The sequence below is a fragment of the Callospermophilus lateralis genome, chromosome 13, assembly GCF_048772815.1.
Source record: "Callospermophilus lateralis isolate mCalLat2 chromosome 13, mCalLat2.hap1, whole genome shotgun sequence".
Classification (NCBI taxonomy): Eukaryota; Metazoa; Chordata; class Mammalia; order Rodentia; family Sciuridae; genus Callospermophilus; species Callospermophilus lateralis.
The window spans coordinates 16,356,520-16,372,637 of NC_135317.1; positions in this window are offsets into that span (position 1 = coordinate 16,356,520).

A 16,118-nucleotide genomic window follows, 5' to 3' on the forward strand; every position below is an offset into this window, starting at 1 on the left:
CAGTGGGGTTTTAATGGCAAATGAGCAACTAGTTTGCCTTTCTTGCCCCGTGTCAGGGAGGAAACTTTTCCTCTACCCTGTTATATTCTGTGTTTAGAGACCTGAAAATTAAACTGTCAAACAGGAGATTAGTAAAAGAAGATACAGATGTTCAGAGAAAAATGGAACTCAGATGGCAGTAAGAACCTGAGGATTCTGTACCATATTAATAGGGCACAGGGTGAGGCACAGGGGCACTTCTGGTGGGAAAGATGGATTCTTAGAAGGTGGAGAGAAAGAACACTTATGGAAAGACAAAAGAACTTTTTGAAAGATAAATGTGCCCTTAGAAGACTAGATAGGAGACAGTTTTGTGATAGCTTCTGGGTACCCAGGGCTGCCTCCAAGAGATTAGAGTTGCTCTTAGCGGATTTGGGATGATTGAGTTCTTCAAGGAGACTCTACTTCTAGGCAGATAAGGGATTTCAGGAATTCACATGCCTTCAGCTCAATATAAATCAAATGTCCTAGTGGCTCATTGTAGACCCCTTAACCCACGAACCCCACACACCCCCAATACAGTCCAGCTCCTTTTATGCTTCAAGCATTTCATGTTTATTCTAAGAATTCTGTGAAATTGATATATGTGCACTCCATCTTCATTAAGCATCTCTCAATCTTCAAATTTTTGTAGAGAAAATTTACTTATAGGCCTGGTTAGCACCATTGAATATTAAGTGTATTAAATGTCGTGCTCCTAACATGAGCAGTATTAGCATGTAAGGAGGAACTCTAGAACTAATGACATTTAAAAAAAAAAGACATCATACACTGCAATTTTAATTACCTTCAGCTCTGGATACCTGTTCACAGTGCATTAAAATTAGGTATAATGTACATTTTATATGTAAAATCAGAAGCACAGTTGTAATTTGAAGAATAAGAGTAGTACATGGAATTGAGATAGTGCATACATTCTTTATTGTCACAAAGAGAAATTGGAAATGTCCATTTAAGCTTTTAGTATTATGACCAAGGTTCAGGGTCTCCTACACAAAGTAAAGATACATGGAACAGAACCCTAGGCAAGATGCTACATTATGAATTAATAAAACTTCAAGGCTAGATGATTGTTATTTTTTCTCCCTGTCTTTATATGCAAGGAGAAAAACAAATTGCTTTTGTGTTTTTTTTAAACCAATAAGGTAAAAAAGTAGAAAATTTTATCTTTTTGTTTAAAGGCTAGAAATCCTGAAATAAATGCTTGCATATAAAAATCTTATGAAGAATAAGACACAGAATTAGATAATGCTAAATTCTATGGGCATGAAATAAATAATTTATATTCCATACAAGTCATAACTACAAGGAAGGGATCTGTTCCCTGGTTATCCTGAGTATTGCCTGCCTAGTATTAGTTTAGCCTGGGTTCTCGTGAGTCCCACCTAGATCAAGGGTGGAAGGGATTATACTTCAATGGGGGCCACCAGAGCAGCAACTGTGAGGCAAACAGGAATTGAATCAGGGAGAATATGCACTGTGCAGGTTCACCTGTACTGGGTACACCTGTACTGGCTATCACTGCACCAGATGCTGGGAGAGAGAAAGAGCAGTGTTACAGGTGTGTCCCATTCATAGACATTCTGAGAAGTCTGTGAGGAGGAGAAAGGAAAGAAAGAATCTGTCAGTCCATCTCTTGTTGCCCTCTGGTCAAAGTTCACCCCACAGTTATTAATGTGCTTCCAGCCAAGGGGCTGAACCACCTGGCCACAAGGAGTCCATGTTGAATACAGATCTGAGCCCCACAGTGGAAAGTTACATCTGAATCTGGAAGTGGCAGGAAGAGTCAGAACCCCTGGGTACAAGCACTCGGCCTTGTTAGATGTTGGAGAGCCCAAAGGTTGGAGCCAAGATGCCAAGGTCAAAAGGCCAGTCAGCCCCAGGTAGCAGAACCATGAGGTCCTGAAAAGTTGTTTGGTGGACAAAGCTGAGGTGGAGCCAGTGTCTGGAGACCCAGAGAGCAGGTGGCCCCAGGGAGCTTTGAGAAGGCACCTGAGGTTTGGGTCTGACACAGTTGTCCAGTGCATTATTTTTCTTCGGCTTTTATATGTTTGAAATATTTAATCATCAAAAATGATTTGTGGGGGTAGATGCTCCCTATAGTTAGAGGTTACCTAGCAGTTTTCATTATTCTCAGTATAAGTGCATAGAAATCACCTGAGAATTTATAAGTAATTCATACTCCTCAGCAATGCCCCCAAATACTCTGATTTGGAAGTTCTGAGAGGCCAAGCAATCTGCATATTAAATATTCACTTTCCCCCAGTGCATAAAACATTGACATAAATGGTTCAAAGAATATGTGTGGTTTAAGGAACATTGCTTTAATGATTTTGAAACCCATAAGATCCTTTGGCTATTTGATGGTTATAAGGCCTGTTGGCCTTAAAAGGTACAATGTGTAATGTGTGCTGGCCTAGTAGCCTGGGCAGTAGGGGACCTGAGTTTTAAATAGCTGTAGCATTTATTAGCAATATGCTTTCTACCAATTGAGTTAATTGCATTGATGAATTCATTGACACTAACTAAAACTGGATTAACTTTTCTGACACTTAATGACAGAATTCTGAAGATCAATTTTTATGCAAATGCTACAAATTGAAAAATAGGATTCAAAGCAGGAGACTGATATTGTTATCTTTTACATTGTTGCAAAATGAGATTTTTCCCAAACCTAGTTTCTTTAAGACTGAGAAAATGCATTCATTCAGTGTATTCGTAAACGTAAAACTCACTTTCTTGACTTCAAAAATAGTTGCCCAGTTAGGAAAATCTAAAATTGGCACTTTCTCTGTAATTTTGATAATTTGATTTGTTTCTACTTGATTTTCTGTGGTTATAAGAGATTTATAAATTTATTTATAAATTCATATCCTGTGAATTTAATGCCTAGTTATGTTGTTCCTCTGACAGAGTGTCACAAAGAGAAAAGAGTCTTATATTCCTAGGGAAACTGAGTCCATCCGGGTTAAAAGTTCATGAAGGAGACAATTGACAATTTGCTTTGCGCTTTATCTTGGCTGCAGTAATGAATAAAGGGGCCACCATGGAAAATGAGATCAGCAAGTGCTGAGAGCCACAGCCGAGTCGGAATGGCCCCTGGCATTTTGCCAATAGTATTGGTTGACAGGCGAGGCATTACTATCCATGACTTTGGAGTTCTCGTGGGGATTCCCGGGGATTCCCGGAGAGTTCCCATTGGTTGGGGAAGTGCAGGAGGAGGGATTTCCAGAGGAGATATTTCCGGTGGCTGGTTGCTGGACTAGCCACGTGGGGTTCGGGATAGTTCCCAGGGAGCGTGTGTGGACTGTGCTGGTGGAGTTCAGAAATAAAGTTTGTTCCTGCTTCAGTGGCTCGTGATTTGTGCCCAGCCAGAGTGTGGCAAGCAAGGGCTTGATTAAAGCTGTAAGTTGGAAGGAAAAAATGAGGAAATGGGATTGATATCTTCCTTCTTCTCAGTCTCAATGTGAAAAGTCAAAGCCCAGAAGCTAGTTAAGAACTTGAGACAAGGAACCAAATTATAAGAATTTTGCAGTTTTCTCATTTCCTATTATTATTTTTGGTCATTTTCATCTTTTTTTTTTGCAATTTAGGAAGTTTTGGAAAAGGAAGTAATATTTTTAAAATGATTGTTATAATTGAACATTTCGAAAGGTATGGGCTATAGCTAAAGCAATCCATAGAGGCAAATTTATAGCTTAAAAAATTCCTGTATTGATTTTTAAAAAGATGTTTAAAAATACATTGTGTAAGTTTTCATAGTTAGAATAAACAAAGTAAATTGAACCCAATGTAAGTAAGAAGGAAATCATAAATATAGATAAAATTAATAGAGTCAAAAATTGATTCTTTGGAAAATGTGTAAATATTTCAAACTTTGTGGTTAATTCCATAGGAAGACTGCATATGAAAAAAAACCCTCAAAAGTCCTATATCATGAATACAAGGGGGATATTGCTATAGATAATATAGATATTGGAAGATAATAAATGTTATAAGCAATATATGATAATAAATTTGAAAACTTAGAGTTTTTATAAAATGAAACAGTCTTTGAAAAACCCTATACCAAACTGAAAAGATGAACTAAAAATACAAATATCCTTTATGTCTACTGAAAGAATTGATTTTTAAAAAATTGCTTCACAGATGATTTTACTGGTGAATTTTGTGAAATGTATTTTTTTCCCTCCTAGTTCAAGTAGGTTTTTGTTATTTTCCTTGAACAAAAGGAACTTATTGTAGAAAAAGGTCAGTAAGTGAGGAACCATATCCCTGACCCTGTGGTTGGTCCAAGGGTCAGCAGTTGACTTAGATGGAACTCTGGATTTTTTTGGTGATTTGAGGACATGACATGATCTATCCCCTTGGAAGCAAATGAGAAGCATCAGGCTCCAGTCATTCTGATTATCATTTTGTGACCAAGAGAGAAAGAAAGGTGAGGATGATGCCAACTGAAGGAGCAAAGGTAGCAGAGAGAACCTCAGAAGCAGCTTGTAACCCTGACACCATTACCATGAACTTCAAGGTTAGACTGTCACTCCCAGCCAGCCACATGTCTTTTCATTTGTACAAAACATTTTAATTATTGTGTAAGTTAATTGAACTAAGTTTTATATTACTTGCAATGTTTTAATAGATCTAACGTTTTGATACTTAATACAGCAAGTCCTCCATCATCATTGATCATCTCTCCCCGCAAAAGCCCAGGATTTTTCTAACGCTTTCTTTCTTGTTTAAATAAATTTTAAATTTGTTTTAATTAGTTATACATGACAGTATAATGCATTTATGCACTTTGATATATCATACATAGATGGGATATAATTTCTTATTTTTCTGAGTGTACATGTTGTAGAATCATATTGGTCATGTAGTCACATATATACACATAGTAATCATGTCTGTTTTATTCTTACTATTTCCTATCCCCATATTCCATCCCCTCCCCTCCCCTCCCTTCCCTTTCCTCTGCCTCATCTAAGGTAATGCTATTCTTCTGTAGTGCCCCCCGCCTTATTGTGAATTTGAGTCCGCATATTAGAGAAAACATTCAGCCTCTGGTTTTGTGGGATTGGCTTATTTCACTTAGCATGATATTCTCCAATCCCATCCATTTACTGGAAAATGCCATAATTTCATTCTTCTTTAAAGCTAATGCTTTATTTCTTTTTGGATAACACATTAGATCATTTTGTCAAGTTCTAAAACATTCCCACTGGTAATAATTACGTTACCAATATGAATGTTGGTAAAAATTATATAAAGATGTCAATTAATTTTGGACAATTGACACCTTTATTTTTGTTGATTTATGAATGTGTTGAATTCTCTGTTTATTCATGTTGCTTTTCATATCAAAACAACAATTTTTTGTACTAAACTGGGTGACTTAAACAAAAGTTAATTGTTCTGGGCTAAAAGTTAGGAGTTTTCAAAATCAATTAGCAGTGTGGATCCCTCCAGAGGCTGTGACACAGGGAATCTGCTCCAGGCCTCCCTCCTGCCCTTGGGTGGTTCACTGGCAGTCGCTGGCACCCTTGATTTGTAGATCTCTGTCTTCAACTTCACTCGGTGTTCTACCTGTGTGACTTTCAGTTTGTATGTCTGCTTTCTATAAGAATGTGAGCCGTAATGGATCAGAACCCACCCGCTGCTACCTAATTTACCTTGATTACCTCTGTAAAGAGCCCTTCTCCAAGAGTGGCCATATGGTGAGGCTCTGGGGTTGGGGGATCAACAAACCCATAGTTAGGAGGACTTAGTTCAATCCATGAGGGTCCTGCCTGAAGTAAATATTTCACATTTCTTCCTATAGATAAGTGTTTCTCAAACTGACATTCAAAGATAAAAATCTTTGGTTTCAGTGAATTTTTATAAGAATTTAAATTTAACATTTCATTTCAAAACTGATATTCATCATGCTGGGTGGTTTCTCCTGAGACAACCGCAATAGCAATCATGCCTTGTCTCAGTTGAGGTGTTGCTGGCAGTACGGGGAGGCCAAGGCAGTTGGAGGTCTGTGGGAAAAGTGGGGGAGGGCCAGAGTGCATGTACCCTCTGTCCATAGTTGGACGGAGCTGAAGCCAGGAAAAGAAGCCCCCGGAAGAACTTTCTCAAGCCAAAAGCAGTACAGGGGTGAGTCAGCAGGAGATGTTAGAATCAAAGTGTGAAGTGGGCTTAAACCACTGGGGTTGGGTTTAAAGATGGAAAGGAGCCTCAGGGTAGAGGGAGGTGGCCTCCTGATGCTCAGTGACCCTGGCAGAGGGCCAGTGAGGAAACAGAAACCTCTGTCCCAGGGCCTGATGGAACTTCATTCTGCCAGTGCCCCCAAGGAACTGTAAGTGTACTAATCCCAGCAGCTGCAAAAAGGAGCCCAGTTCTGTTGCTGCCCTGAGATCCACCTGGAGATGATGAGGCAGTAGGTTCCAGGCCCCACACTCCTGGCCACTTGCTAACCCTGGCAACCAAAAACTACCACCAGCTGATACACGATGGTGCATCAGTACAGGGTCTGAATGGAAAATACCCGAGATGGAACCAGCAGAAGTTCAGACTGCATGGAGAAAGGCCTGTGAACTTGAAGACCTAGCAAAACAGCAAAAACCAGAATCCTCAAATAATACAGAGGCGGGAAATAAAGACTGGAAATGGGAACTTCATTTTAAAAACAGCAAGAAAAGAAATAAGATGTCCAGACCGAAAAGGAAGAATTAAGACCATCTATGCAGAATGGGCAAAGCCAGGGGTATGTTCAGACACTGTACTTCAGTAATCATAAAAACCCAGACTCAGAGACGTGCCAGCTCCAACCTGCACCACAGAGCTCGCTCTGCTTTTGCTTCTCATATTTCAACTGCTTCTCTCACAGGTAGAGACCTGGACCCCTCATCCTCCATAGGTTTACTACCAGGCCAACACTCCTGTTAGGTGGCCAGCTTCATGGCCATACCATCCTGTACTGGGGCACATTCCTGGCTCTTCTTGGGCTCTGAGGCCTCTTCTGGCTGCTGTCCCCCATGCACCCACCTGTAGCTAGTTACTGTGGCCTCTGGCTTTCATCCCTCTTAAGGAGGGAATGCCCTCTGTGTTCCCTGTGGATTCCTACACCCCATGCTGGGCTACTACTGCTGCTGCTTCACCTAGACACCCACTTAAAGGTTTTTAGGCTGAGAAGGGAAGGAAGGAGGGAGGGAGAAGGAAGATACTTTTTGTCCTCTGAATATGCCTTGCTTTCTTGCCAACTCATCAAGGGATTTTAATAAGTTGATTTCATGTGATAGCATTTACTGAACATGACTGTCTGCAGGCTGTGCCAACCAGGAACGCCACTAGATGCAAATTGAAGTGCACATACATGCACCCAGTAATCATTTCCGTAGGTGCATTATCCACAACTGCAAACTGCAGGAAAACATCCTTCAACAGTGGCATAGATGATAAGTAAATTCCGTATTTGTGTGCTTTAATTGTACGAAGATGTACTCCACACCAATAAAACGAGTGAGCTGCATATGCAGGATGGATTGATCTCACAGCTGAGTGAAAGAATTCAGAGTGACTATCATATGATTCCAAACAGGCAAAGGGATCCTGGCCTAAGGTCAACTGGAACATGGCTTTGGAAAGCTAGTAGTGGTGCATTAGTAGGTCTGAGTGGTTGTGACACAGATTTGTTCACTTTGTGATGATTCAATTATTTCAATTATTTGGACTTTTATGTGTACTAGATATTAATAAAAATGCTCAATTATAATAAAGTTGGTTTTAATATTTTATTTAGCATTTTATTCGTTTCCCCTAGGAAAGAAAATTAGGATTGTTAGATAACCATACCACCAGAAATAAATTCTTTCCACACTGTACTTTAAAATCATTTTACTAGAATCTTTTTTTAAGCAAATTTCTTTTGTATGCTTTTTGTTGGGAGGTGATCTCTCGAAGGACAGTGTTGCTGCCATATTCTGCTTTTATCGCACAGTGATTCATCTATTTTTCAATAAGTTACAGATGCTAATAAATATTTGTTAAATGAACAAATGAGGTTTGCCCTTTGAATTTGTGATGTGAGCGACCTTTCAATTGCTATCTTATAAAAATGTCTTCTGATTGACTTTGTTTCTTGGGCCTCTTGCAAGTTGCTCCCCTCCCATCCCAGGTCCGTCTTGGTTTAATTAGCTTTAGACTGTGACTTAACTTCCAGCACCTTGGGGCTTTTCCTTGTGAGTCAACCTTACACAAGGTTCCCAGCTCTGGAGGAATTCTCCGTCATGCCGAAACCACTTTGGCCCTGATAGTGGAGACTTGTTTGCAGCCTCATTGATCCTACTGGAAGGCATAACTGGAGCCAGAGCAAAGTAGCTCTGCAGAGGAAAGGTGTCCATTCTTCATCAGCATGGACCTGCAGGCAGATGCTTCCTGGGGTCCCTGGAGGAGGCGGCAGGAAGCAGCAGGAGGTCTGTGAGGCATGGCCAGGTAGCCTCTAGTTTGCCTCTGCACAGTGAGTTCCGCTCCCAATATGATCAACCCATGACTGTGCTGCACCAAGTAAAGGCAACTTGGCTGCCCAGGTGAAGAGGATGCAGCAGGCCACCTGGCTGTGGTAAGTGCAGCACATGTTGTTGAATGCTGTTGCTCACGCTGCAACATTCCTTCTCAGCTGATAGTTGGAACTTTCTCAAGGGTCTCCTTTGAGCCTGTTTCTCCCCCTCTCTCTGTTTCTGCCTTAATGACTATCTGTTGTTGGATACTTTGGAGTTTAATTTATTTACAAAGTCAGAGGATTGTGGCTACTTCACTGACATATATTCCCTCAAAATGTTCTTAGCCTACCTCGAATTTAGGCCTAGGTTTTGATTTAGAAAAAGAGAGAAAGGCTAAATGGCAAGATATATCTATTGTCTTCATAGGTGTCTGGATTGTTTTAAATACCCCACCTGATCCCTCAAATACTGATGAAGAGGCAGCTTCCCTTCATGCCTGCTGCAGTTTGCTGATGGCAGGGAACTCATATTTTGAACTGCCTTTCACAGTCTTTTTAGTACAAGCAATACAACAGACACCAGAAGGATTTGGCATTAGACGTTCCAGGGTGATTCTAGGCATTTTTCAATCATTCTTACACTCATTCAGCAGAGAGATAGTTGCCAAAGGCTTTTTTTTTTTTTTTTTTTTTGCCAGACACTAGGCTAGGTATTTGAATACAGGGATGAACAAACAGAATACAGGACGTTTTCTAATATTTAAATATTGCTTTCCTCCCATTAGAATGAGTACAAGAATATCTTTCCTTGTTACATTGTGGTGAGAATTGAGATAAAGCAGCCAACATTGCTACTACGCACATGGACAATGCTTGGTAAATATTATTCTTTATCTTATTTAATAGTCTGTGTCTGTGTTTCAAGCATGTGATAAATGAAGGCCTTGATTCAGCCTGGTGTTTGCAGTAGCCTCAAAGGTTGCATACTACCTGTGCTCATTTTGCTCAGGGCTTGTGATCACACTTGAGCCATCTTCACGACAGGACTGCCTGGAGATGACGCTTCCCTGTGGCACAGAGGAGGTTCACCCTCTTTCCCCTCCACCTGTTTTAGTTGCTTACTGAAAGCTAATCACCTCTAAACACGTATTTTGTGCCCTTCACTGGACTTTATCTTCCATGTGATTTACAATTGTCTTCCACCCAAATGTGCACAATTCAATTATAAAGCAATTATCTGTTTTGAAAATCCACTTCATGAGAATTTCAGCAACATTGATGGCATATGTAAACCTGCTGGCAGGCTGTTTTCATGGGACTGCCTCACTGCACAGCTCTCTGCCTGTCACTTTCCTCCTCTGAACAGGCTCAGCCAGAAATTTCTGCCACACCTTCCACCGCAGGACTGCAAAGGGTGAACGTCTGAGTTCTCATCAGGTTGGGGGAGTAACACCATGGAATTCTTTCCTTATGCTTAATTATTTTTGCTGGGTTGCAACCAAATAGACCTATAGCCAGCAGTTAAATCCTTAATTTGTAAAAGGTGCATTCAACATAACCTCCTTGACAATATATGGATTGCAACCTCTAAAATAAAGTGTCTGAGCTATGCTATTTCTGAATGTCTCAGTCTTGTTCATTCTCCCTCAAGCTGTAACTTCTGTTGTTGCTTCCTGTCTATCTAAAGATGCTCAGTCTTAACATTGTTCTTTTCTATTTTCTTTCCTACCCACATGGCCACAGGTTTCCCTGAAATAGCCTCTCTTGGGGCTATTGTGTCCATCTTCCTATTTTTCACACTCCCACCACCACTCCATGGTGTCATTTGGGGCATAGACTGCTCAGATTTCTAAATTGTCTTAGATTAGACAAATACCATAAAGCTTACTCTTTTCCAGAAATTGTAATATACTTGAAAGTTTTTTTTTTAAGGTTTTAGACTGAATCTGCTGAGGCTAGTGTCCCACTATATTGCTTTAACATCACACATCCTCCTCAGAGGTAGAGAATTCACAGTGGGTGGAAACTACAACATGTGAACAGCTGACCTGTGAGTGGCTCCTGCTTCTGTGGGCTGGGGTGTCGCTTCTCCTCAGGGAGATGCAGTGTCCTTCCATTGGCTTAGGTGGTGGCCACATTTCCTCTACAGATCTGCAAGTAATCCTTCCCTGTCAGTTGCCCTGCTGTGATTTTTAGCCAGAGTCAGGGAATCAATTTCTTTAGACACCTGGCCTCACACACAGGCTGTGGTCTGAGTGCAACATATCTCCCTCTCGCTCTCCACACGTAATAGCCCAAGGTGCTAAGTGTATAAATTAACTGCCTGCTCTCTAGCACTATGCGTGACCAGATTAAGGTTCTAATTTACTTTTGTTGCACTGAAAAGACATGAAAATGCATCATTGGAATCACATTCAAGTGACCACAGAGGCTTGCAAGCAGTTCCCACAGGGCTGAAGGATTGACTTCACCCAGGATGTTCTGTTTTATAAGGAATGTCCCCCTGCCCTCATCTCCCACCACCCCAGATTTGAGGTTACCCAGCTCACTAGTCTGAAGAGGTGTCAGCATCAATTGCAGACAGTCACTTATTTCCATGGGACAGTGACAAGATAGGGAAGAAGCTGCCCTGATGCTGGGTGTGCAGGACACTCCCCACTGTGGCCCTTGAAGACACATGCATCTCTCTCCAACCCAATGTTTCTCCTAAACATGCTCTATGTATTTTTAAAGGCAGGTTCCAATGACTTTGGAGAATTTCACAATATTCATTTAAATAACCAAGAGAGTCTAGAGTATTATTAAATAGTGCTGGGAATCTGTTTTCCTTTTCTTTCTAAGCTTTAGTTGGAAACGAGTCACCTCACACACTAGAGGACTTAAGGCAGGGCTGTGCCTTGGTGAAATCACACTAGGAAAAGAACAGAAAAGGTGGACGGCAGGATGCTGGCCCTGAGAACCCTGGTGATCCAGGCTTGGCTCAGCCTTACCCGGTGGCTGCTGGCAGCACCCAGCCTCACCTGGCCTGTGCAGAAGACCTCTGCTCCTTGCCCTGGGCTCCCAGATGCTGCAGCATGAGCTGCTGGTGTGGCTCATCCACCTCACATACCTGCCACCTGTGGCCAGAGCAGTTGGACAAATAGTGCCCCAACACCCCTGGGAGGACCTCACTGAGCCACATGTGAAGGCTCCTCAGGACGCCCTGGGAGATGATGGGAAGGGCAGCAAACTCTCAGCTATAAAGTAGATTCCAATGTACAGCCTGGCGACTGCTAAAATATAGAAACCTCAAAAAATGAAATGTCACAGAGCTCAGTTGAGCCAAGACAGCCCCCAGAATCAGAACAAACTTAGAGAGCTCTGCTCTGCAACCCAGGCAGGCAGAATTCATTAACAGAAAATGGAAGACAGGGCTGAGACAACTGGACTAGTCACAGCTCGGCCTTTGCCTTACTTGAAGGTGGTCTGACCAGTCTGCCTCCTACAACTGACCTCAGCTGCTGGGATTGGCTGAGTCTCAGCTATTTGTTACCAAAGACTCCTTCCTCCCAAATTTGGGCTCTGGGTGTGTCTGCATACCAAATTAGCGTATGGTTTATTTTTTAGGGACTCAAAGTTCAGAAGTAACCTCAGATTCAGTTTAAATTAGTGTCACATGATTGCAGTTAATGTATACTTGAAATTGGCTAGAAGACCAGGTCTTAAGAGTTCTCCCAACAACAAAAATAAGTGGCTAGTTATGTGAGATGCGGGACACGTTACTTAACTTGATCATGGTAATCATTGCACAGTGTGCATATATGCAAAGCCATTGCATTGTACACCTTCAATATATAACTTTTGGGGGGCCAGTTATACCTCAATAAAGCTGGGTGGAGGGGGGAAAGTAAAAGAAAATGCCAAGGAGGGAGCTCCGTCCATTGGAGCAGTGGCTAGCTTGGCAACATCCTATGGATCTCTTCTCCCTCCTCCTGTTTCTCTCCCCTGCCCCTCCCTCCTGTCCCTCAGGTTATATCCCCTACCAAGGTCAGACCGTGTGCCTTTGCCTCAGGCTCTGCATTCAGGGGAATCTAGACCAAGGCACCAATTGTTTATTCAGTTCAAAAATTGTTCAACTAGACCGAATGTACAGCTTGGACTTCTCTTACTCCCAATCCTCTTCTTTGTAAAGAAAGAGAAAGGGGCAGCCATGGGTATCCAGGCACTAAATAATTCACACCGCCACCCAGCTCCCTAAATATGTCAGCCAACCAAAAGCTCCACAAACTAATCATATTCGAATGAAAGAAAGCAAATCAGTAATTATGATAAAATCTCCAGGGTGGGGGAGGGAAATGACTTTAGCAAATGCATATTTAATAATTTAGCAGGACAAGATAATTAGGTACAGTCTACTGAACTGGAATGCGGGGGGAGATTGTCACAACTTGAGATCAAAGCTCATTTATAAAGTAATTAAGTCCCATGTGCTGTTGTTGCCCAAGGGAATTTAATTTTTTAAGAAATTTTAATCTTTGACTCAACTTTTGAAAAGCTGGTGTACCTACGCCTCCAGGCAAGTTCACCATGAGTGACACACAGTGGTGCATCTGGAAAACCAGTGATCTGGGAAGTGGAAAATCGGCAGCAAGAGCTGGGTTTGCACCCTTGGGCACTCCCTGCCCTGGCAAAGAGAAAGAGGTGGGCCAAGAGAAAGAGTGCTTGTCACATGCTCCTGCAAGGTGCTCAGAATGCCTGCCTTCCTCCTCTATCCCCACAATGACTTTTGCAAGAAGACGCACCATCCCTATTTCACCAACAAAAGGTGGGGCGCTTGGAGACTTGGGTTCAGGGGGGGTTCTTGATGGAAACTGACAATAGTTCAACTATATTCCTTGATGGAAGAGAGAACATCAAGGGAGCCTGGTGCTTGCTATATTCCTATACTCAAGGCACAGGTTGTGTATAAATTTGGTTCCTTCTGTATCTGAAGCTGTGCTGGAAGACAGAAAAAGATGCTGGAGGTGCTTCCATTGCGTGGTTTTCAGTCGGGGGGAGAATAATAAGCATGGAGACAATAGCTGACCAAGCACTGGCTCATCCCATGACTAAATGTCTGTTGATCAGCTAGGACGGGTAACACCTGCTAGGAACTGAGGCTCTGAGGTAACAGAACATTGTCCTGGTCCAGGCTTCACTTGAAGCTCCATCCTGTCCAGGAGTCTAGCAACTCTGCCCGCTTTCTCCTCCTTCCCTTCTTTTCTCGTGGAAATGGACTCAACCAGTGGCTTCGTTGTTTAAAATGGGTGAAACCAGCCTCTGCCCCCCAGGACTCAGGGCTGAAGGATTTGACTCTTATCTCCTATACCAGATCCTGCCTTAGGTAACCAGAGACAACTTGTTTTTCAAATCCTGTGCCGCCTTTAGTAGCTTAAAATGTGTTCTTTCTTTGTATTGAAGTGGGGGGGAGATTTATGCAAATGTCTCTCTATCATGTAAAGAAGATTTAACTGGTCACTAAAGAGTATAATCTGTTCCCTCCACTGAAAAAGTGGAATTGGATTGTTCTTGTGTGGACTGAGCTGTCTTCCCAGAGGTCCTGACTGCGAGGGCGCTTTGTGGATTTTGACAGGAACCCTCAGGTGTCATCTGCTACTTGGGGATGCAGAAAAGACTCAGATTTCTGTTCCCACTCCTCTCCTTGAGGGCAAAGAGGAGGAAATGATTGGGCCCTGTACTGCAGAGGGAAAGCTCTGGTTCTGAGGGAGCCCTGGGACTCTGCCTCCACAAAGGTGAACTGGACTGGCGGCGCTGTCTGGAGATGATGTTCAAGGAGCTCTCCTGGCCCCCAGCTTAGGAACTGGGCTCTGCAGGCCCCATGACTCCGTTCACTTTTCCGGTTTGGAGTTTCATTTCATTTTCATTTGCAAGTAGTTTTGAAGTACAGTTTGTCTGGTTTTTGTTTTGTTTTGAGTTGTGAAACCTTCATCCATATTCTCATATATTGTTGCTCCCTGCCTTCTTCCTTCCTATGAGAAACTGGACACTGAGTGTATCATTGGACGTAGCAGATTCCACTTAGAGGAATTCATCTCAAGGAATAATTTAATAAATATGCAAAAGTGGCTTTCCCTCCCTAAGTTGTTTATAGTACTGTAAACATGGTTGTGGCCACAGTTACCAAGTGAAGATGGTTTAATCAAGTCTGGCACAGAACACCACGTGGCTGTTCCCAAGGATGTCTAAGCTAAATCTCAAACAGATGTTTGGGGTCAGGAGTGGGATGTCCTAGAAAATGGGGTTTAATAGTTTCTCTATTGTTTCCTGACTCTTAGAGCTGGGACAGTACTGCAGAGGCCAGCTGCCCAGCGCTGGGAGGGGGGGCGCACTGGCAACATTCGGCCTTTCATGAAATACTTATAAGTTACAGTAACTTAAACATCTTGATCGGCTTTCTCTTTAATTCTAGAATCAGGAAACACTTCATTCCCTAAAATAGAATAAGTGTTCTGATGGGCAGAGGGAGTGGGAGAGTTTGGTTGTTTTTTTATTTATTTATCTATTGGTACTGGGGATTAACCACTTAACCACTGAGCCACATTCCCCAGGCCACTTTTGTATTTTATTTAGAGACGAGTCTTGCTCAGTTGCTTAGGGCCTTGCTAAATTGCTGAGGCTGGCTTTGAACTCGTGATCCTCCTGCCTCAACCTCCTGAGCTGCTGGGATTATAGGCGTGTGCCACTGTGCCTGGATGAGGGTTTGGTTTTATATGGACAACAACCACTGAGAGAAGCAGAAACAAACAAGGGAAGGAAGATTGGCCACTTCAAAAGTTTCTTTCCTTGTATATAATGCAGGGACACCTGGTTAACTTTAGGTTACTTCAAGTTAACATTTGGTCAAGCTTCCGGCCTAAGAAACTGATCCTTATGCTAATTGAAACTTTGGAAAGCTTAGCTCTCATCTCTCTCTCAATTTCTCAGAAATTCAGGTAGCAACTTAGTTTCAATTTGGTGACAGAGAACTTTAATGATTCCATTTGAGTTTATCTGTTCTTCTTGGGCCTGGTGCAGGAGCCCTGTCCAAAACAGTGACTTCCTCCCACTTTATTTAGTAAATGTCTCCTGTGGATACTGTGCTCTTCTACGCAGCATCAACTTTTCAAAACTCAGAAATCTCCCATTTTTTAAAGGTGGAATTAATTACCTGCTTTTCAGGCCACTATAAGCATCAAATAAAATGATCTGCAGAAATGGCCTCGAAGAATTATCTGCATTCTGTAGGTGTCCACAAAGGTAATTATGGTTTTACAGTTTCTAACCATTTATCTCTGGGGTTAAGACCACAAATCTGTCTCTGCCCTTCAACGCCATCTGTTCTGTGGAACCACCTCACTTAGACAAGTCACCAGTCTAGGCTCAGGATTAATGCTGTCCCTTGTTCTGTTTTTCATTTACCAGTGCATTGTTAACACCAAAATACTGACTACAATCATAACGTTTAAATAATGCTGCTGAGGGGCTTCCCCACTCTTCCACCATCTATTGTAGTTTAGGTTTTCATCCCACCTCAGCTGGTGAAGTACTTCCATTGTGCTTCTGTATTTCAGTTATGCAA